Raw genomic sequence first — 23,783 nt, 5'->3', positions numbered from 1 at the left:
AGAGGCCCACAGTATCTCTCATTAGTTTACCTGATAAATTCCTAATGCTTGATATTTAATTGTTACTATTTCAATCACTTACCTGGAATGAGAGTAAATGCCCCATTTCTTTGCTGTTCTCATAACAAGGCTCTTGTTTTGCCCGTCATGTTTAGTAAGTTCTTGCCCATATCCTTTGCTCTAGCAGTATTTGCGAGGTAGTTATCTGTTCCAATATTAACAATGCCATTTCTGGTGGCAATCATTTACATATGCTATAAGAATATTCTACTTCAAGTTGAAGAAGGTTAGAGAGTAATCGAGCCTCAATTAATGTTTTTGCTTTGTCTTGCTCTATAGCATAACTAAGGGTCTTGTGGCATCTTCCCCAGCCGGGGGGCATGCAGATGAAATACGCTACTAGAGAGCTGCGGTTCAACCTTACTTTATTCTTCGGCATACACTCACAAACTGTGCATTGCATCATACTCAACATTAACCACACCCTAACACCTCCCCGCATATGACGTAGTTCCTGTTCAGAGTCCCCCCAGAACCACAAGGGTCCTAGGGCCAGATGTACAACCCTTTTTTGCGGCCGCAAACGGGAGATTCTCCCATTTGCGACTGCCAAAAAGGGTAATAGCATGTACAAATGTTATTTTGCGAGTCACTGACTCGCAAAATAGCATTTGACACTCTCGCTATTAGGAAGGGGCGTCCCTTCCTGATAGTGAGTCAACATGCTATGTACTAATGTTCTGCAGCCACATTTGCTGCCTCAAAACACTCCAAGTTTACCACCTACTTCAAGTAGGTGGGAAACCACTCGCAAAGGGGAAGGGCTCCACAGGGGACCCCTTCCCCTTTGTGAGTATGTATGTGACCACTGCCTGCCCTTAAAAAATGAAACAATAACGTTTCATTTAAAAAAAATAATTAAATGCATCCCGTTTTCCTTTAAGGAAAACGGGCTGCATTAAAAAACATAAAAAGCTGCTTTATTTAAAAGCAGTCCCAGACATGGTGGTCTGCTGAGTCCAGCAGGCCACCATCCCTGGGAGGGCCTGTCATTCCCAATGGGCTCGCAAATTGCTAGAGGCTCAATAATATTGATGAGCTTTGCAATTTGCGACCCCATTGGGAATCGCAAAACAGTGTAACACTGTTGTACTTGCAAAATAGCGCCTCCTAAATTGCAAAAGACTCGCAATTTGCGAGGCGCTATTTTGCGCGTTGTACCTCTGGCCCCTAGTGTGTATAGCATCAATATGCTACAGGTCTAACCTTAGACAAAGGCTTTCATTGCATCCCATGCAGCTGTTACTGGCGCTGAACTGCTATTAACACAGCAATTCCATCAGACTCTCTGTCATTAGCTAATTTATGAAGTATCGGTAACAGTTTACAGTCAAAGGTCCAGCGATGGCACAGGGCCTCCGTAAGAAAATAGCTAGATGTATTATAAAGCGATAAGGCGTTAAGATCCGATACAATTTGCAGGTTGAGTTTTAAAGCATGGCTGGCAAAAAACATGCGCGGGGCAGAAAAGAATGTAACGCAATGTTCTAGCCCCCAGCATGCCTGCCAAACTTCAAAAAGGGCATAATACTTAATGACTTGTTTTAATGCGTGTCTCAACTTCTTCATATGAGGGTAGTTTGACTCTAGCACAGCTGTAGAGCCCAGACCCAGTTTGAGAACTAAATTAAAGTCCCCACAAATAAAAACTGGATTGCACCATTGACTAACCTCAAATAGAAGGAAACTAAATACTTAGGGGTCGTCCCTGTTGCTGTACATAGAACAGATATAGTAAATTGTAAGCTATCCTTCCCAATGTGAGCAATAATTGACTGGCAAGATTTATCGGTTTTACCGTCGCACGTTTTCCACTAACAGACAAGTGTACCTGATTCGTGACCAAGTCAATCCTCATGGACTAGAAGGAGCCACGGTCAAAGGACTGGTTGGAGAACCGACTAACTTTGAAGTACGTATCCACAGAGGGGATTGCGTTTCCCCTGGTCACAGTCTAAGGGGATCAAGATAAGAGGTTGCCTCCGCTGGATCCAAAGAACTCAGAGACAACACAGTCTTCCAGACCTGGCAAGGAGTGCTATGGTTATGTGTAATGATGTGAAATGATATGAGAGATGTCTAATGATAAATATGGCCATAGGGACAGTACAGTGCATTGTACTTTGTTATGTGAAAGTCCCATGTGTTGGTGATTTTTAGTGGCTAGTGGTGTGAAGGGAAGCATTTACAATGTGGCAAAGAAGATTCACCATATTTGCACTTAAATAATTATCTTATAGAAGTGGTGAAAAATGGGTAGTTGTTGGGGAGTAAATCGTGTGGTGTAAATAAACATTATATAGGTGAAGTATAGCCATGTCCAGTAGAAAGAACTGCAGAATGGGAGATAATGAAGACAGAAATTAAGAAATCAAGGGAATACAACCGAAAGAAAAGGGCTGCTGAATTTTCTGAAGAGATGAGGGAACATGAGATGAAGGAGAGTAAGACATTTGTGGTATATAAACCAGAACAGATAGCCTCGGCTCCTACCATTTCGGAGGACCCTATATTTGTACACATTTTCACTAAAGGATTGCACTCACCACCCTATCCAGCCGCCACTGATCAGTTAAGGCAAACACCGGTCATATCAGAAACCTTTGGAAGAGTGAGACCCAACAGAGTGTTGGCACTTACAGGGAGACCTGCACCCACTATTAAATTTTTAAGAAGCACCATAACACCAGAAATGTGAGATCAAATCAATAAATTTGGCAAAAACTGCAAGAAACAGCGCACTAAGCAATAAGCAGATAATAAGGATAGGAATTTAAACAACTGTGAAAATGCAGTAAAAAACTCTATAAAACAAGAAATGGGAAATGTTATACATCCCTAATGCATTAGTTATTATTCAGTAAGATTTAAACAGGGTAAGCCGAAGGACCTGACGCTGCTCAATAATTTCACCCATTATAACAGTGAATCTAAGAAATTTGTCCTGACGGACGCTGAATGTAAGACTGCGGTTTCCCTATATCTTAAATGGATTGACATGCACCAGTCCTTAGGTGCCTCTGTAGGCCTCAAGTTTGTGGCACTCCCGTGCCACATGAAGAAAATTAGCTGGGGGTCGCACTATATCTAGTGCACCCTTCTGCTCGGTCTGGGGATATTCTGTGAAAATAACGCGGCGTAAGGTAAGCTTGGTGCACATAATAGAAATGCAGTAGCTTAAAACGTGCATTACTAGCGGTGTCTTTCCCCTGGGTACAAGCGCGTTCCACGCGCAATCTGTGAGCGCTTCATCCTGAACTGCAGTCCATCTATTGCGGACCGATGCCACATCAATGTGTCCGTCCTCTTTCAGTACCACATATAGTCGGGAGATGACACCCCTTCTAAGCCAGGATCCAGTACGGTACTATGAGTGAGGGACTCCTCCGGTTCTGCCGGAAATGTCAACCAGATCCCCCGGGCTGTATGGGAGAGTTTGGCGTGTTGCAGGAATTGTCCCGGACCCACCTGGAACAAAGGCCCAACCACCTCCACAGTCACAAAGGTGCCCTTCAGATAGATGTACTCTGCTCTCTGACAACCACCTGCCATCCATGAGCACACAGTTAAAATGACAAGATAAAATAAACATTTTAAGGCATCTTTGTTGGTCATTCATCTTCTGAACTCCAGAACACTTATTTTGGGGGTAGTGTGGCATCCAGTGCACCCCTACCTTCATGGCCTATGCATACACCCCCTTTGAAGATAAGCACCTGGTTCACAGTTTTGTAGATCACTCTTGTATGAAAACATAACATGTTTAGTTTTAATTGATCTGAAAGAAAATGAATGCCTGGCTGGTGTAACCTACAAATGTCTGATTTAAAAGGAAAGATGCTGTGCCAGTTGCTATTCACTACTGGGAGTAGATTTAGTGTGCACCTCAGCCACCGAGCGGATTCCTTAGAGTATGGGAGAGCCATGCAGAGGAGCTAGAGTTGGCAATGCCTACCTGTCAAGGTACCTGCCTCACCCAAGAGTTATTTTGTTGTTTCCAACCAGCAAGGATTATACAGCTGCATCTGAAACAAACACCCATTTACCCTATGGACACCTGGTATGGCCACAAGCAACATTATGGGATGTTGGGCCTAGCTATAAGGACAGGACTTGGCCCACACTGCCAAAGTCCAACACAATAAGACAGTCCAGTTAGGTATAGTAAATATGTTATAGCTTAAACAGCTTTTGTAAAACTGCCCTTTAACCCACTCTCAGGGTCGTGCCCAACTTTGCTACCCTCTCACCTCCAGCCTTATCGTGCTTGATATAGACCATGATCTCGCAGAGAATATAGGATGCAAGAAAAGCAATGACTTCTCTGGCTTGATGAGAGGTAAAAAAGTGCAAAACCTGACTGAGGGCCTGATTACGATGTCCGTAGGACAAGCGTCCGACCGACACTGTAGCCGGAATGGAACCCCCGACTATTAGTCGGCGGTTCCACCCGCAATATTGGGATGTGACCGCCCTATGGGCAGTCGGAAATCCATTTTCGTATTGCACCTTGTGTGGAGGCCAGAAAAGGGTCACAGCACAAGCTGCAACAGAAAAATTATGTTTTCAAACATCTCTGCACCATAGGTGCCCCATAGTGGAGGGCCAGGGGGGAAGGGAGCCCTGCTAGGAGCCCCCAAAGTCAATTTCCGCCTACCTTTTCATGGCGGTCAGACCCCCATGAAAGGGCAGTTGGAAAGTGACATCGAAATCCTGACGGGGAGTCGAGGCAGGCTCCGCTGTCATTTTGGGATTACTATTCCACCCACAGCCATGATGGGCTCTGTGAGCCCGTCGGAAGCAGAGTGTAATTCCCACACAGGTTTCCCTCTGACTGCCAGTATCATTATATGGAGGTTGGACGGAAATCCATGAATTCGGGCAGGAGGCCTCCTATGACCTGTCGGATGGCTTTCTGCCCGACATCATAATAAGGGCCTATGGTTCTCAATACTAGCGGTCTACTGAATTCTGATAGTAACTCCTATTATCACACATACTGGAATTATGAGTTTTGCAGCTAACACCGCTCCGCTGCATTCTTCCCCAGCTAAATTTCAGCAGATCAAACCTGTCAAAATTTACTGGGGCAAAATGCTCAGCAATAAAAAAAATTCTACCTTATGCTTCAAGAATTTTCAATTCTATTGAGGAGACGAAGATGAGAATTATGCTTCTCATTTCTTTAATACGAATTTTCGGCAGCCAATCACAGTAAAATAAAACGAAACCTACATTACCCATGTTTCCCTGTAACTCCCATATCACATGCTTCAATAGTATGTGAGCAACTTTGGTGTCCTCTTTTTTTGTGAGATAAGACCATTAGTACAGAATATTCCAGCTGGAAACAGAGGAGGAGTTACCAGAGTTCCAATCAATCCAAACGTGGACTCAAAGCTTCCAGGTTATCCAATAGCAAAGTCACCCAACCAGGGCCTGCGATAGAACTTCAAACTTGTCCTCCAAGAGCAAAGCACGGCAACAAGCCATACACGACTCCACTCAGAATACTGCATATAATCATAGGGTGGGAGAAGAAAAAACAGCACAACTTTACATCAACACATCGTTATGACAGTTTTAAAAATTGGGCAAATGCACCAAAGAAAATGCATCTAATGGGTGGGATAATCCTCGCCTCCCTGTACTTAATAGAATTGAAAATTCTTGACGCATAAGCAAGAAAACTTTTCATTCTATGTCAGGACCGGAGGCTCTGATTATGCTAGTTCAAAGCTGCATTACCACCACAGGCGCCACATCAACAATACGTTTATAGTAACATTTCCTAAATGTAGATTCTGAAGACCAGTCTGCAGCTCTCATAATGTCTTCTACCTTAGAACCCAAAGCATACAACTTGGATGCCATGGCTCCTCTGGTGGATGAGCACCAAAGACAGATATGTCAATACCCGCTTCTGCCAACAACCTTCTCATCCATTTGGCTAATGTAGCCATTGACCCCAATCTGAAAGGCTTTTTTAAGGCAATGAGTGGCTGAGCCCCAGCTTCCTGTCACACATCACAAGTAGAAACCTCATAATCTTTTAAACATTGAACCGCACATAACTGAGTATTATCTGTAAAACTTGGGTAAGTTACCAACCTGGAATTAGATTTGATATGGCGAGCGATAGTGAATGTAACATCTTCTGGAGAAAAAACTCTGCCTGCTAAACCCAGAGCATGCACATCTGATACCCTTTTACATGAAATCAGGCATACAGACATAACAATATTGTGAGCTTGGCTTAAAGCTGTTTCTGCGACAAATACCTATTCACCAACAATTGCTTCAAGAATTTGAGGACAACATTCACATCCCAAACGGATGCATACCTGAGTCTCGGAGGGTTGATCATACGAATACCCCTCATTAATTTGCAGACTAAAGGGTGCTCGCCCACTAGTTTATCTTCTATTGGAAGATGCCCTGCGTAAATCACAGACCTGAAATTATTCACCGTCCTGTATGGTGAACCAGAAGATGCCACGTCTGAAAGAAAATGTATTACCATACAACACTCTGCCCCAATGCGATCAACACCCCATGCGTTGCACCAAGCACATCATCTCCTCCAAGCTGAGGAATACTGTTTGTGGGTGCTACTTGCCTAGGCCTGTCTGATGAAAACCACAGCTTGTTGTGAAATGTTTGGGGTATTCCATCTTCCCTGAAACCATCCAAGCCATCAACTTGAGTTGGCCTGACAGGACCAACGGATGAGGAAGTCCCTCCGGGTCCAAGAGGAGATCCGGTCGAACTGGGAGTTGAACTGGAGGAGCAGTCGCTAGAGTTATAGCTACTGGGAATCAAGGCTTAGCCCTCCAATATGGGGTCACAAGAATGATTTCTGATCTCAGATGCCTGATTTTACGACAGGACTCTGGGTATCATCAGGAATTGGGAAAAGGCATAAACCCAGAACTGAGACCAGTCCTGGAGTAGCACATCCATAGCTTGGACTTCTGGAACTGGTCGCTAACTGAAAAGGTTTTCAAGCTGTCGATTGAGCCGTGATGCAAACAGGTCCACTCTGCACAGACCCCACAAACTATACAGTTGCTGTAACAACAAAGGATTCAGTCTCCAGTCGCTAAAATCCCATGAATGATGGGAGTCCCAGTTGGCTACCGTGTTTTTCTTTCCCAGGAGGTAATTCCCTGTGATGGAGATGCAATGATTAAGGCAGAAGTGCCAGAACTCCTTAGCATTCTCTGCTACTAGATGGTATTTCGACCCCCCCCAACTTGTTGGCGTATCGAACCACTGAGATGTTTTCCATCCTCAGCAATATACAACAATCTGTCTTTATAGGAGAGAGACTCCTGATGGCGAAAGTGCTGGCCAGGAGTTCCAGGCAATTAATATGGAGATTCAGGTCCGCCTCTGACCATCGACCCCCTGTCAACACCACACCACACCTCGCCCCCAACCCCAACAGCTGGCATCACATGCTTCACTTTTTCTGCTAGGTGCCGAAAATAGCTCGGCCATTCCAGGACTCCATTTGTTCCTGCCACCAAGTTATATCCATCCTGGCTTTGCCCAAAAGGGGAACTTGTTCTGTGTAAGAGAGGTCCTTTCTCAAATGTTGAATTTTTTATTTCTGAAGGGCTCTGTAATGGAGGTGAACCGGAAAAAAGGCCTGGATAAAGGAAGCCAGAAGGCCTACAATTCTGGTGATCGACCTCAATTATACAAAATGCAGACCTCAAATCCCTCTAGATATTGGAAATCGTTTGGGGTGAAAGGATCAATTGTGCTCGGACCAAATCTATCTGAAATACCAGAAATTCCATCTGTTTAGTCAGAGACAGGACATACTTCTGCAAGTTGATTAAAAATCCCAAACTCCTCTCTCCCCCACAAAAGTACTAGGGTATGGGAAACAAGCACTCTGTAGTTTCAAGTCCGTCATGCAGGGATGCAGGGAGGGGGTGGGTGAGGGAACAGAGTTACTGGGTTTTTATTCATTACATTTTAAATGTTCAAACCGGTTCATGGTACGAATTAATTACTTCAGCACAACACCTCCGACACATGCTACAACCCCTCTTTCATCCATAATTACGATATATGACGCAGCCAGTATCATCGGCTAACATAATGCCTGCACCGCTATTGCCCCACCCTACGGCTGGACTACTTTTCTCAATTCTGTCCCGGAACGTAAATGGCCTCAGTGATAAAATAAAGAGGGGGCTGGTCTTTCAGTATCTTAATCGTCAGGCACCAGCAGTGGCCCTTATCCAAGAATCACACTTAGTGGGATCAGTTTGTAATGCCCTGGACCGATGGGGCTTCCGGATGGTGGCACACTCAGAGTTTACCTCAGGCTCCTGAGGGGTAGGTATCTTGGTGAGAAAGCAATTCCCACTTATTATCAACAAAACATGGACAGGGGACCGCTTCGCAGCCATATCATGTCAGTGGGAGGGATGGTCATTCAACATAGTATCTGTATATATCCCCGCTGCATTGCATTCAGTGGCACTTCCTGCCCTTAGCGCATTCCTACTCACACTTCCACAGGGGGACCTTCTCATAGGAGGAGAATTTAATGCCAAGATCGATGACACTCTAGACCATAAGCCACCTTGGGATCAGCGCACTACACCCTCACGATGTGCGGACTTCCTCGATGCACTCGGCCTCATGAACGTTTGATGTTCTCGATTTCCGCAAACACAGCAGTACACCTTCTATTCCGGGGCACACAACAGCCTCTCTAGAATAGATTACATGCTCACACTGGCAGATAGTTTGAGAGGCTGGAGGGAGTGACACACCCACCGTGGGGCATTTCAGACCATTCCCCGGTCTTTGTTAAATACATGTCCCATGCCCCAGACCAATGGCGCATCTTCCCAATATATTCGGGATTTCTTAAAAACCCCAAGATCTGGAAAGGCCTCAACAAAACCATGCAACGCTATTTTAGTGAAAATGAGCACTCAGTTACCTCCCCGATAATATTATGGGAAGCATATAAGTCAGTTCTACGAGGACAGGCAATTTCACTAATTGCAGCGCACAAAAAAGAAAAACGGGAGCAGATAGAAGTTCTCGATCAGGAGGTGAGTCAGGTAGAGGACACACACTCTCAGACTCCCACGGCATCCAACGCCCACAAACTAAACTTGAAAAAGAAGGAATATAGAGACTACGTGTGGGAAGAAGCAAAAGCAAAGCTTGCAGCCACTCAGCATAAGATCTACGAGGTTGGTGATAAAGCAGGCAAGCTTCTGGCTTGGTTGGATAAACGAGAACGGGCCAGTCGTTGCGTGGCACAGTTACAAATAGATAGCAAAGGCACCATAACAGACCCGCAACAAATCGTTAACAGTCTTGCACTCCACTATGAATGGATTTACACACCGAAGGCCACAGCCACACTCGAAGAGGCACTGGATTTCCTTAGAGATATTCAGATGCCCACACTGTCAACAGCCAACGCTCAGATGCTCGAGGTAGATCTTACTTCGGATGAAATAGCACTAGCCGTAAGCGCCATACAATCAGGAAAAGCGATGGGTCCTAATGGCATACCCATTGAATTCTACTAAAAAGTGGCGACTAAACTCACACCACACTTGCTCCACATGTTTGAGGCTAGCCTAGAAGCAGGTGAACTCCCTAGGGACAAGCAACTGGCGACTATAGTCGCGATTCATAAACCCGGTAAGCCTGCGCAAGAATGTATGTCCTACCTGCCAATATCACTTCTTAACGCAGAGGTCAAAATAGTGGCAAAAACATTGGCTGTCCGATTGCAACCCTATCTCACAAAGCCAGTTCACCAAGACCAATCCGGGTTAATGCCCGGTAGGAACACGGCACTAAACCTGAGACACCTCCACAGCGTACTGGCACGTAAACATACTATTATTGAGGATGCTCTCATTAGATCCTTAGATGCACGTATGGCCTTTGACATGGTCGAATGGCCTTTCCTTTTTGCCGTCCTGAAGCATATGGGCTTTGGCCCCAAATTCTGTGCCTGGGTGCAGTTACTATACACAAGTCCTCTGGCGCAGGTGGTAGTAAACGGTCGAATATCGGTTGCCCCCGTCCCCACTTCTGTTTGCCCTGGTGCTGGAGCCACTGGCAGCCTGGATAAGGAGGGATCCGGTTATTCGTGGACTCCTCTGGACAGAGGGATGAGAAGACCGTATCTCCCTATATGCAGACGATGTTTTGCTATATTTAGTATCCCCCAGATGCTCGCTTAGTAGGCTCCTAGACATCTGTGGAGCATATGGTAGATTCTCTAGTTACACTATCAATTGGACCAAATCGGTTCTATATGTCTTGAGTGGCTCCCTGCCCAAACTCCCTAGGGGATGCACGGTGCATGTCGTAAAGAACAGTTTTAAGCACCTGCGCCTCTATATTACACCACTCCCTGGGGAGTTTATGGGAAAAAATCAATTGTATCCCTGAAGAGGCTCCGCCGCGACACCAAACATAGGCAATCTCTACCATTGTCACTGCTGGGTAGAGCCGCACTCTTTAAGATGATGGCACTCCCGAGATTTCTTTACGCCCTACAAAATACCCCATTTCTAGTCCCCCTTGCCTATCTAAAGGCAATTGAAGCGGAAGTATGCAACCTTCTGTGGGACAGTAAACCAGCCCGCATAGCAATGTGTAAATTGATTAAGGGATGGTACGATGGTGGAATTGCCCTCCCCAATATACAAAGATACTACTGGGCATCTCAGTTGATCGTACTTAACCAGTGGCTCCATGCCCCACAAACGGAACCGGCATTCCGCATGGATAGATTTAACCTGGGAGAGGGGGCAATCATGAGAGCGCTATACAATAAATCCTGAAAAACACCCTTAATGGGCCCCACCGCACATACAGTTCAAATATGGCATATAGTGCTTAAACAGTTGGGCTGGGACGGAACCATAACACAACTGACTCCGCTTTGGGAGACCCAACGTCTGGGTAGACTCAGCAGCTGTAAGGGATTCCACCAATGGGATTTAATAGGGATATCAAAAGTCGGAGATCTTTGGTGTAAGGGAGAGGTCATCTCCTTTGCTCGACTCCAGGAACAATATGACATGACGCCCACAGAAAGGTTCCGTTACACTCAAATCAGGCATGCCCTCAAGGCAGTCATTCCATCAGGCACTACTCTCCCAGAGGCCTCACCATTAGAGGATAGGCTCCTTACCGACTATATGATCAAGAAGGCCATTTCCCTCACCTACCACAATATTATTAATAACCAACCAGACCCAAAACAACCTCTTCGAGAAAAATGGTAGGCTGATATGGGAGAGCTGGATGAAACCGACTGACAGGAGGCCCTGACATCCCCATGGGAAGTGGCGATACCATCAAAATTAAAACTAGTACAGTTGAAAATACTCCATCGAATTTATTTCACGAGGGTAACCCTACAAAAGATGGGGAAAACTGATAGCCCACTGTGCTTATGGAACTGCGGAGCTCTCGGTACCTTCTATCACACAATCTGGGAATGCCCGGAGATTGCAACGTATTGGGGCAAGATAATGCATACAATTACACAAGTAAGAGGGGCCACCGTATCCCCAGAATCCAAGAGATGTCTCCTCAACATCTGGGATCCAACGGATCTAAACCACGCGGCCCAAGACTGGGCAACGCTAGGCATGATGTTAGCTAAACGTAACATCGCTAAACAATGGGGAGCACAAGCTACCCCAACATATCGGGACTGGTGTAGCGACATGGATAGCGCCATGGTGGCGGAGAAGGCAGTATACATACACAGGGGGTGCCCCAGGAAGTGGAAACGGGTCTGGGGAAAATGGAATGACTTTAGAGGTAACATCTGTGACCCACCACCTGACATGTCGGCAACGGACATTAGCGAATGAAGGAAGCAAAATGATGTTATGAACATACCTATCTTAATAATGTATTGATTGTATAACCTCGTCGGATGAGGCTGTTTGTGCTATGTGCCATGTATATATATTTGCTAATCTGTAACGGAACTGGTATATGTTAACACATGTATAATAAAAAGAGTTAAAAGAAATGTTTTAAATCAATAACTCTGAAAAGGCTGAATGGTCCATGACAGGTGGGTGTTAAGCGTCTGAGGGTTCTGAAAAATCAATAGAAGATCGTCTAGATACACAATAAGACATACTCCTCTGTAAGGTAAGCATTTCAGGTCCAGACGGACCATCCAGTCGCCTTCTTATAGTACTGATGGAGCAGGGTTTTCCCGAAATGATACCTGCTCGGCTAGAACTCCTCATTGTGTGATTTATTAACCAAATGCTGAGAAAAAGTAACAGTTTAATACTGAAAGGGGAAGGTTAAAACTGCACATGCATACTGGGAAGTGTTAGAGTAGGACGCAAATGCACATGATTAATGCAGAAAATAACAGCTAAAAAGCCGTAAGTTTATTATTTCGTTACCTGTCTGAAAGTAATGAGCAAAGCGTAAAGAAAATGCAAGTAAAAGCGTTTATAGAATAAATAATAGTGGAAATGTTTAAAATAACCATGATACCTATACTTCTATTTGTCTTCCCTAGAGTGCATTTACTGCTCTGCAGAGAAAAGGCTTCAGAATCTTTTAGTTTAAACACGCTAAATAGAAATGTAGAGAGGAGAAAATGTGTAATTAGTTCTTGGTGAGCTCCTGATGATGGCCAAGGTTGTGTGGAGGAAACAATGAACACTGTGAAACAGAACTTCCTTGCTGAACGGGCATGAGGACATTTGTACTACAGATAGATATTTTTGCCTGAATGAAGAATATGTACAAGCCATGGAAGAAAGATATTAGAGTTTCCTCTGCTGAGGGCTGAATCATGTGTGCTGTCAAAAACTAAGAACTGTTGAAAAATAAGACACGTCAGGAGTGGTGTGATTAGACACCCCTTGTTTTGACTAATTAAATTAATGTCTCTATGTGTGATGGATAGAATAGGGGTTGGATCTTTAGTGGATTTGGGGTATGATTATTAGTAGAAAGAGGATGGGGGTGTGAGCGTGTTTTTCTTACTTTGAGAGAGGAGAGAGCTGTGTTGCTGTTTCCTGAATACATTGGCTGGTTGTTGTTCTGCTGATCCTGACTCTTAACATTACTCCTCAACTCTTCTTGAGGTGCCTAGCTTACTCTCATGGCCAGAGGATAACTATTCAGATTTCTAGAACCTTGCGAGATTGGTTAGTATGATATTCTGAATTTGCTTAAATCCATTTGCAAATGTCTTTAATCTTTTGTCTCTTCACCTATCCACTCACTCATTGCGCTGACATTTGAGATGTACAAATGAGTCTTGTTATCGTTGCTGGTTACTTGTGTGATGATCTATGATTCGAGCTGTATTCTACTTGATGAGCAATCACATTATTTAGATAAAGAATTTTGACTTATAAGCTGAGTTTGTCTTTATCAGTGTCATCTAGTTATTAGAACGATTATTTCTTTATGATGATATTTCTTTGAATTCTGAGTATTATTTTACCAATGCCTGACCACAAACAAAGATTCATTGAAGAAGGAAGAGCGTAAAAAAAAAAGAGCAAATTGGTAAGGTTAGTTTAAACTCACCCAGCGTGGAAGGAGCTATAGGTATTACATCGGGTCCTGATGAAAGAAATTTGTTGGTTGCTAAACGCTGGATCAGTATATACCTTAGCAGATGAATGCCCTCCATTTTGAAATGTCTTTACAGTATCCAGACATTGAAATCTTTGAGATTTAGAAGTAAACGGTGACCTTCCCCCTTCTTTTTGACCGCAAAATGGGGCTTATGGACACTTTGGGATGCAGTACTGAAAGACATATTGCCCCTTTGTCTAACAGTGTTTGAATTTCTGAGTTTATAGAAGACTGTTCTGTTTGGGAAAAATACATTTGCCTTGTAGGACCAGATTGCATTGGGGAGCCATAAAATTCCAGTTTGAAACCTCATATGGTCTCTAGTATCCATGGATCCATGGAGATCCATTTACAATTGTCTGGGAACAAACCAACTCTTCCCTCCAATATCAATTCAGAAAACTGAATAATCTTAACAGAATATGCTGTGTCCTGGATCGCGCCTTGTTGTCTGCATCAGGAGCCATAGCAGACGTGGGAACGACCAACTCTGGGTTGCGTGGGGTAGAAGGTGGTTTCTATTTGGTCTCCATACCAGCCATCTCACCAAAGGGATAGTATCCCTCTTGAGAGCCCTTTATAGGATTCTCGGCCTGATGCTCGCCCTCCATAGCCCCTGGCCCTGACAAAAAGGCCTCTCCAGAACACTCTTTTGAGTGACATCTGGGTCTTGTCAATGGTTGAATAAGTGGAGCAAAATCTGGAAAGTTCCTTAACAAAGGGACCCCCGAACAATGGACCATCGGCCACTGGGTCGACTTCCAAGGTGGCCAAATCATTATGTTTTGGATCTATCCTCATGAGAATAGATCTCCAGAGTTCCGGCGATATAGCCTAGTTGGTGTTGTCTAACAGGCAAAGGGGTCTCTGCACCCAGCCTACCAAATCATCTGTATCCACCGGAGAATTGCACTCTTTGGCATAGTATGCAAACTCAAGAATCTTCATCAAAGGTCCTGCCATGTCAAGGAGCTTGTCTTGACAATTAAGGCATGACCGGTCAAGGCCCTTCTTAGGGTCCTTCGCATATTTTTTCATAAATGTGACCATGGTAGAGTCAATCTCTGGCGTATCTGCAACCTCCCCCACAAGGTCTGGGAGTGCTCACTCAGTGCAAACGCGAGCATGGACCTCCTTATCTTATCAAAACTCTGGCGGAGGTGAGATCGAACATACTCTGCAACTTCTAGGGGGGCCCAATTTGAATTATTTGCATGGGCTCGAATTAAAGTACCCGAGTGGTCTTGGCATGAGCTTGTTTCTTTTTACTAGGACCTGATTTATCACACTCATCGCTGTCATCAGTGTGTGAAGAAGAGTCAGATCCCTGGGTATCAGCATAGGTAGAGCTGCATGATTGAGAGGACTCTCCCTGGGGAGGAGCGCTACAATCATGTTCGGTCTCTGTCTTACGCATCAGCTTTTCAAAAGCATCTGCATGTACATCTGCCTGGGGCTTAGCCTTGGCTTTGCCCTTTTTTGAAGGGACAGTTTCAATGCTAGTTGGAGGGATCAAGGGTTTTAAGTTATTTATTTATTAATTTCTGTATTGGTATTTTCAACAAGATATCATGTTATGTTATGTTATGTTATGTTATAGTATTTTTAAAGCGCAAACTGTTGCCCGAAGGTGTCCTGGCGCTAGCTACAAAACCTCCCAAAGGAACTCACAAAAGAGGCCACAAATTAAATGCCAAATAGCCAAGTTTTTAAGGCTTTCCTGAAAGCCAGTAGATCTGTGCTATTTCTACGCTGAAATGGGAGGGCGTTCCAAGCTTTGGCTGCCCCTACCCGAAAACTCCTACCTCCCCAGCCGGCCTTTCGAAAGATAGGGACTGTTACCAATGTTGCTCCTAGAGAGCAAAGTGGTCTATTGGGGACATACTACTGAAACTGCAGCTTCAGATGCTCTGGACCGGCCCGTGAAGAGCTTTAAAAACAGTAGAGAGTGATTGAAACTGCACCCGTTTCTTAACGGGTAACCAATAAAGTCTTCTGATGTCACCGGAGACAGAGGCAAATTTAGCCGTCCCTGTGAGCAGTCTAGCGGCCGAATTCTGTAGAAGTTGGAGTCTGTGCAGCAGTCGCTCCTGAATGTTAAGGTAGAGGCTGTTACAATAATCCAGCCTCATCATAGTTAATGCGTTCACTACTGTACATTGATTTTCCTTAGGTAGATACTGTATAATCACAATGATACATGCCATCAACTGCATCGAAAAAAAGTACATGCGTGTGCACACATTGCTATGTGTTTTATATCTCGAGCAGATAGGCCCATTTAGCCCTCGCCTACATTTGGTCCAAGGCCCTAGCGTATATAAGGGGAGCGGGCCATTTTGACCATTCAGTGGTCGGGCCTTGCAAGGGTCCTTAGGTGAGGAGGACGGTGGCAACAGTTCAGAGTATATAGACATTTTTTCTTGGCAATAGAGTAAATTAGTAATCCAGTCCTTAAATTTGGGAGCCCGTCCCCACCTGCACGCAACCCTGCGCTTTGCCTGCAGTAATCTAAGTGAAGTGTAATTCCTGACCGCTGCCTCTATGTTTTCGTTGTATCCCAGCAGTGCCACAAGAGGGGTAAATTGCTGCTGTGAACTCTTCATTTGGGACAAGGCATCTGACACCTGAATCCAGTAGTTAATAACTGAATGACAGGACCACATCAAGTGGAGGAAGTCAACTCCCTTTGCCCCGCATCTTGGAGAGTTCAAGGGTTGCCAGCCCTGTTGGTGTGCATAATCACGCAAGTGCCCTGTAAAGGGGCCGGTGCCTGTACAAAGCCCTTTTTAACTGATCATTGAACGCTACAATCTAGTGCATCCACTAAATCCAGCTCCAAATGGTCATCAGCATCATCATGGTGGTATTCTATCTCAGTCTCGTAAGGTTCCCACTGTGCCATTCTCTTGATAAGGTATTGAATTCTCGGGGGATCAAGAGAGTAAAGGGGGTGTGGAACCCCTGCCAGGCAAGAGTCTGCCTCAGATTAAGTGTGGAGGGAGCTGCCTGGAAAAACCCTCTGTAGGCAAAGCCTGTGTAAATTTGTACAGCCCTGTGCAAATTCTGCAGTCAGGGTGTAAGGGGAGCATTAATTATGGGCCACCAGACTAGAATCAAGGGTCGCGCTATGGGCAGAAAGGTCTGCCAACGCTCCGATCAATTACTCTGAGCGTCATGTTTGAATTCTGCACATGCGTATTGTGAGGCTAATACTGGCAGTAGAAATAAGAATGCGCTCCTCACCGAGATGGGCGCAGTCCACTGCATGAACAAGGGAGATGACCTAAATACCATTACACTTGCGCTGCAATGCGCATACCATTAAAGCAAAAACGACATGGCTAACAGCACACCTCAAGGAGTCATGCCGCAACATTTCAACAATCGTCAGTAAAATAGTAACAAACAGGCACACTGCCTTGTTATAAAAGTAACCCGATCTGACAAAACGCATCACACCAAGTTAATGAGCATTAAGTATTGGAAGTACTTATCTGGTTGCGATGCAGCAAAGAAAGAGGACACAAAATGGTGGCATCTATGCTTATATGGGTGGCTCGCATACTATTGGAGCATGTGATGTGGGAGGTACAGGGAAACATGGGTAATGTTGTTTTTGTTTCATTTTACTGTGATTGGCTGCTGAAAGTTTGTATTAAAGAAATGAGAAGCAAAATCGGAGCCTCTGGTCCTGACCTAGGTCAGGTTTTGGTGTGGGTAAGAACAAACATTTGCATTTTATTCCCCAACATCTGGAACAGATTATAGAAACAGGGTTTAACCACTATGGCAATTTGAGCATCTAAGAACAGGTTGAGATTGATCAGTATACCAAGCTTTCAAAATGCCATAGATGGGTTACCACACTGTCCTGTAATGGCTAGCTACATGACTGAGCTCCAGCACATGAAAAAGTGGGAGATACAAGGATATCTAGCTTGGGAGACTGAGTTTCGGGTGAGTAGCAAACATCTGCCATCTGACCAACATGAGCACCATGTTAATTTCAGGGAATGCACTTCCCTGTTGTTTCTTAAGAGTAAGAACCAGCTGGGTGTCACTAATGTACATAGTAAACTGGGCAAGGAGGCAAGCGTGCTTGCCTGCTGAGCGACTGTAACCATCTTGTGACCCTGAGCAGCAGCAAAATATCTGTTTGTTGATCCTTGCATGGCCCTATTGTATCACTTGTTTTTAGAAAATAAAGCATTCACAAGCTTCATTCCTTTAGAAACTCCTGAACTTTAAATGAGGATTGCACAAAGTCTCAAATCTCTTTGTCTTAGCACACATCAAAGTACAATTAACTTTTAGAGATTCACTAGGAAGTAGGAGATCTATTGTAGACAGCATGCCCATTTAAGTGAGATACCAAAGCTGGACAGAGTGGTCCAGAGTGTAAAAAGCAGCTGAATGAGGAGCCAGTAACCAAGATGGCTGCATTGCTGGCCAAGCGCACCAACATCTCACACCCCCATCACACCTTAGGCTATAGGGAAAAGGTGTGGTGCAGCGGCAAGGGCGGCTGACTGTGGAACAGGGGGCTCACAGATCGCCGGTAGAAGGTTAGCCCAGCACCTTGTGACTCTGGGCAATAGCTCCCTTAATCTTCCTGATGGCCCCCAGCGCCGGGACACCTTGCCTGAGGTAGCTGCGTGCTTTACAAATGCTGGTATTTTTTATTATTATCTGTGACTCACAGCTTCTCTGAAGAATTCCTGTACCCCCTTGATTTGTACACTAGGTGATAGTTGCAGTTGATGAAAGTGGTGGCCCTGCTTGCAGAAACTCGGAGGTGACAGGGTCTGCTGGCAAGCCTAACCAGGAACCCATCCCACACTGCCATGCCGATTGGCTGATTGTGGTAACTGTAGCTGCTGTGTCTTAAGCTTCCGCTGTTGCGTGGCATCTGGGGAGGTGGCCAGGAAGATCTTGGGCTGGTGAGGCCTCAGACTGGTGACCGAGTTCTGCGCCAACGTCTGGCTCTATGGCAGGCCAGATGCTCAAGAGATGATCTCCTGACCCTCTGTGTGCTCCTGATTGGTCGGACATTGGTGCACTGCCTGGATTGTAGCTGGTTGTTGCCACCTGGGCCCTGTTGCAGTTGCCTCAAGATAAGGGTTGGCCAGACTGAGCAGCTTTTGCCGGCCTTGTGATGGGAGCCTGTATGGAATGTCGCTTGGCCGTGCAGGATGCTCACTGGGACAGCGGCATGATGCAGGCCCTCAAGCCAGGGGGTGGTGACCTGGCTGTATTGTTGTTGCAGAGCTTCCTTTGAGAGGCAAGGTATAACGGACGCTTGCTGCCTTATCATTGCTCATCAAGCATTGCTGCTAGGTCTGCTCGCTCGGGCTTGTGTTTTACACTCATGTTATACAGAAATCCCTTGGCATGGCACACACAGCAAGTCCTTTTTAGGTCTCGCCTGGCTATCGCGTAAGCGATCGCTCAGCGAGACTTATGTAGGGGCTTCAGAAAATGCACCCAAAGGCTTCCCAGGCAGATCGGGTGGCGGTTACGCGCACAACCACGCGCATTCCATTTGCCACCAGCTACTTCCTGCGCGTGCGCCGCCTCACGCATTCAGAGAGATTTAGTAAGGGGCACAAGACCTTAGGAATGCGGTTTATGGCCAGTGCATTTGAGGCATTCAAGCGCGAAGCTGACATCTGGCATCGGACTTGAAAGCAGCAGACTGCTTTCGCCAGCGCGCGCTCGGCCTCACTTCCTGCATCCCCTCTTACAACAATTAACTTTCGTTATAACTCACACCCCATATGCTCGTTCCCTCCCACCCTTCCTTTGATGTCCGCTTTTCTTGTTGTTTACAAACCACGCCACACTGCTGCACGCAACACTGCTGCACGCCACACACTGCTGCACGCCGCACACTGCTGCACGCCGCACACTACGGCACACCACACACTGCTGCGCACACTGCTGCATTACACACTGCTGCATTACACACTGCTGCATGCCGCACACTGCTGCACGCCGCACACTGCTGCACGCCTCACACTGCTACACGAAACACTGCTGCACGCCTCACACTGCTGCACGCCTCACACTGCTGCACGCCACACACTGCTGCACACCACACACTGCTGCACGCTACTCACTGCTGCACGCCTCACACTGCTGCACGCCTCACACTGCTGCATGCCTCACACTGCTGCACGCCTCACACTGCTGCACGCCGCACACTGCTGCACGCCTCACACTGCTGCATGCCACACACTGCTGCACGCCACACACTGCTGCACGCCACACACTGCTGCATGCCGCTGCACGCCACACACTGCTGCACGCCACACACTGCTGCACGCCACACAGGGCTGCACGCAGCACACTGCTACACGCCGTACACTACTGCACGCCACACACTGCTGCACGCCTCACACTGCTGCACCCCACACACTGCTGCACGCCACACACTGCTGCACGTCACACACTGCTGCATGTCGCTGCACGCTACACACTGCTGCACGCCACACATCTGCTGCACGCCACACACTGCTGCATGCAGCACACTGCTGCACGCCGCAAACTGCTGCATGCTGCACACTGCTACACGAAACACTGCTGCACGCCACACACTGCTGCACACCACTCACTGCTGCACGCCACACACTGCTGCATGCCACACACTGCTGCACGCCACACACTGCTGCATGCCGCACAATGCTACACGAAACACTGCTGCACGGCACACACTGCTGCACGGCACACACTGCTGCACGCCGCACACTGCTTCACGCCACACACTGCTGCACACTGCTGCATTACTCACTGCTGCATGCTGCACGACACTGCTGCACGCAGCACACTGCTGCACGCCACACTGCTGCACACCTCACACTGCTGCACGCCGCACACTGCTGCACACCGCACACTGCTGCACGCCGCACACTGCTGCACGCCACACACTGCTGCACACCACACACTGCTGCATGCCGCTGCAAGCCACACACTGCTGCACGCCACACACTGCTGCACACCACACACTGCTGCACGCAGCACACTGCTGCACGCCGCACACTGCTGCACGCCGCACACTGCTACACGAAACACTGCACACACTGCTGCACGCCACACACTGCTGCACGCCACACACTGCTGCACGCCACACACTGCTGCATGCCACACACTGCTGCACGCCGCACAATGCTACTAGAAACACTGCTGCATGCCACACACTGCTGCACGCCACACACTGCTGCACGCCGCACACTGCTGCACGCCACACTGCTGCACGCCGCACAATGCTACACGAAACACTGCTGCATGCCACACACTGCTACACGCCACACACTGCTGCACGCCGCACACTGCTGCACGCCACACACTGCTGCACACTGCTGCATTACTCACTGCTGCATGCTGCACGACACTGCTGCACGCAGCACACTGCTGCACGTCGCACACTGCTGCACACCGCTGCACGCCACACAGTGCTGCATGCCTCACACTGCTACACGAAACACTGCTGCATGCCACACACTGCTGCACGCCACACACTGCTGCACGCCACACACTGCTGCATGCCTCACACTGCTGCACGCCACACACTGCTGCATGCCGCACACTGCTGCACGCCGCACACTGCTGCACTCCACACACTGCTTTTATGCGAGTTTATGCTACTGACATTGTAAATGACAATGCCTTTTATTTGTTTTAAAACCAAAACATAAATAAAAGGCATTATAATTTTACAATGCCAATAGCTCAAACTCTTATAAATGCGAGACCTATTGCATTGCAAATGCTTGTTATATATGTTTCTGGGGCCACTTCGTCTATATCAAGGACAGTAATGGCTAGTGTAAATCTAGAAAAACATCCTGTGTGTGTGTGTTAAGTGTCAATACAAAAGAAGCAGGTCTGGTACCAAGGGATAGTTATAGTACAGCTTTGAAACACCCATAGAAGAAAACATAGGGAGTGCCTCATGTAATCAACCACCAGGGAGCGATTGGCAGGTTCTCTCCAATTTGCTCACCATATCATCATTGCCACCTCTCCTATGTATGAAAAGGAACCACCACCAGAAAAAGGTTGTGTGTGTTTTAATCTATCTACTTATATTGTGTAAACAACACATCTCAACAACCACCGGAGGTCCCCAAATAGGGAGGAGAAGCTTCTTCCTTACAAGAAAATAGTTTTCAATTAGTTCCAAAGGCAATAAGCAATTGTCTTTAATATTTAATGTCTGCAATAATGATTAAAAACACTATACCATATTTAGACAATTTTAAATAAACCCAAGGGGGTTGGCCATGCAAGTCTTTTGGCTTAGCTCATTTTTTTTTAATTGAGGGGTTTACTTCTGGGAAGGAAAAGGTGTTGCGACCATTTGGCACTGGAATATACCAGTTCCTCCTTAAATCATTCCAAGCCGCATCGCCCCTCTTGCTGGAGGTATTTTTTCTGATAGACATAGGCCTAAATTACTTCCCTCTAATTACATCTCTTTTAATAATTTTGCCTTTCCCTAATCTGGATTATTTCACGACCAACCAATATCAGTGATCAGTTGAGTTCAGTAAATGCCATTCTTTAGCATACGCCCAATAATGACTCTCTTCTTTTCTTCTATGCGATACCAATTTTATCAGCCCTGATATTGGTTGAGTTAGCCATCTCACAGATGGAAGGGGACACTTTCAGAAATATCAGTGATCAGGACAGAGAGTAGGAAGAACATAATTTTGTCACGTCACAGGCTCCCAAAAACGTTCTTGGGCTTAAGCAATTTTCATGTCCAGCTTATATTGTAGAAAGCTTACGAGAGAATGACATGCTCCAAGGATTCTTTGAAGTTCAGGTTGATAGAGTAATGTATTATTATTTCCTTGTGCGGAAGCATAAAGCTTTTTCTCAATACTCCAACCGCACTGGGCCCTCCTATCATTAGAGTATACTGAACAGCATTTTATCTCTAAATCCTCGATGGATTGTTTTTAGACGTTAGGAGTGATGATATCCCATATACTATCCAATAACTTTTCTTTACTTCTTAGATGGCCCCTTTCCCCATACTCTAAATGGTTGCACATTTCAATGAAATAACATTGACACAAATAAAATTCACAGACCAGATTTAGTTTAAGTTATTGTATTAGAAATCCAAAATGCAAAAAAATCAATAATCTTTTCAATGTTTCAGTCAATAAAACAATCGCTTTAATCAAAGCTTTCAGCATTTATGCAAGAAAGTCAGAATTTGAAAGACAGAGGTACAGAACCCAACTACCATTGGTAGAAGGATAATTCTCCAAGTCTAACAAGAATGAACTACTTTAATCCAGGGATGGGTAGATTAAAGTCTCTATTGGCTTTGTTCATTAGCCAAAGAGAGAGTCTACCTCAAGATCAGTTCTGGTTTGGCAAGGCAAAGCTCAGTCCATCTGCCGCTGAATGTAGCATAGAGCCATAACTCCAAAAGTAATTAACACATCACCAAAGGTCAGTCAGCATCGAAAAACAAAGAAAATCTCTCCACTAAAGGAAAACAAAAAGAATTGAGTGTGATGCGATCGTCATGAACGAGAAAACAAGGCTATTGCCCCTCCTTCAGGAATTCATCCTATATAAGATTTCTTAAAAAATATTGAAGTCGGGCGTTGTCAAGACATATCAAAAGATAGTAGCATACATCCTACGGTTAGCATAACTTTTCAGGGTCTCAATATTCTCATGAGAACCAAATCACATATTGTCCATTGGAATGTTTACTCTGTAAGCATGGAAAAATAACAATTTCTAATATCACTATTCCATTGTTATAATTCAGAACGAGTTTAAACTAGTCACTCTAGCATGTGGTATTGCTCGATCTCATATTTTCATTATTATTCTGATAAACATCACTAAACTCATTGGAAGTCAAATTAATTTCATAAATCAATGTTAAATCTCATATATTTTGATAACTACATGTTATTCATACCTAGGTATACTCCACTACTACAAAATTTTACTATTACATGAAATCCTCACGTTTTTATTTTTCAACAATTTATCGTTTCTATAATTTCATAATCTATATCACTTCCTACATCATCACCTAAAAT

The sequence above is a fragment of the Triturus cristatus genome, chromosome 6, assembly GCF_964204655.1.
Source record: "Triturus cristatus chromosome 6, aTriCri1.1, whole genome shotgun sequence".
NCBI lineage: Eukaryota > Metazoa > Chordata > Amphibia > Caudata > Salamandridae > Triturus > Triturus cristatus.
Note: the sequence above shows the minus strand (reverse complement) of the source record.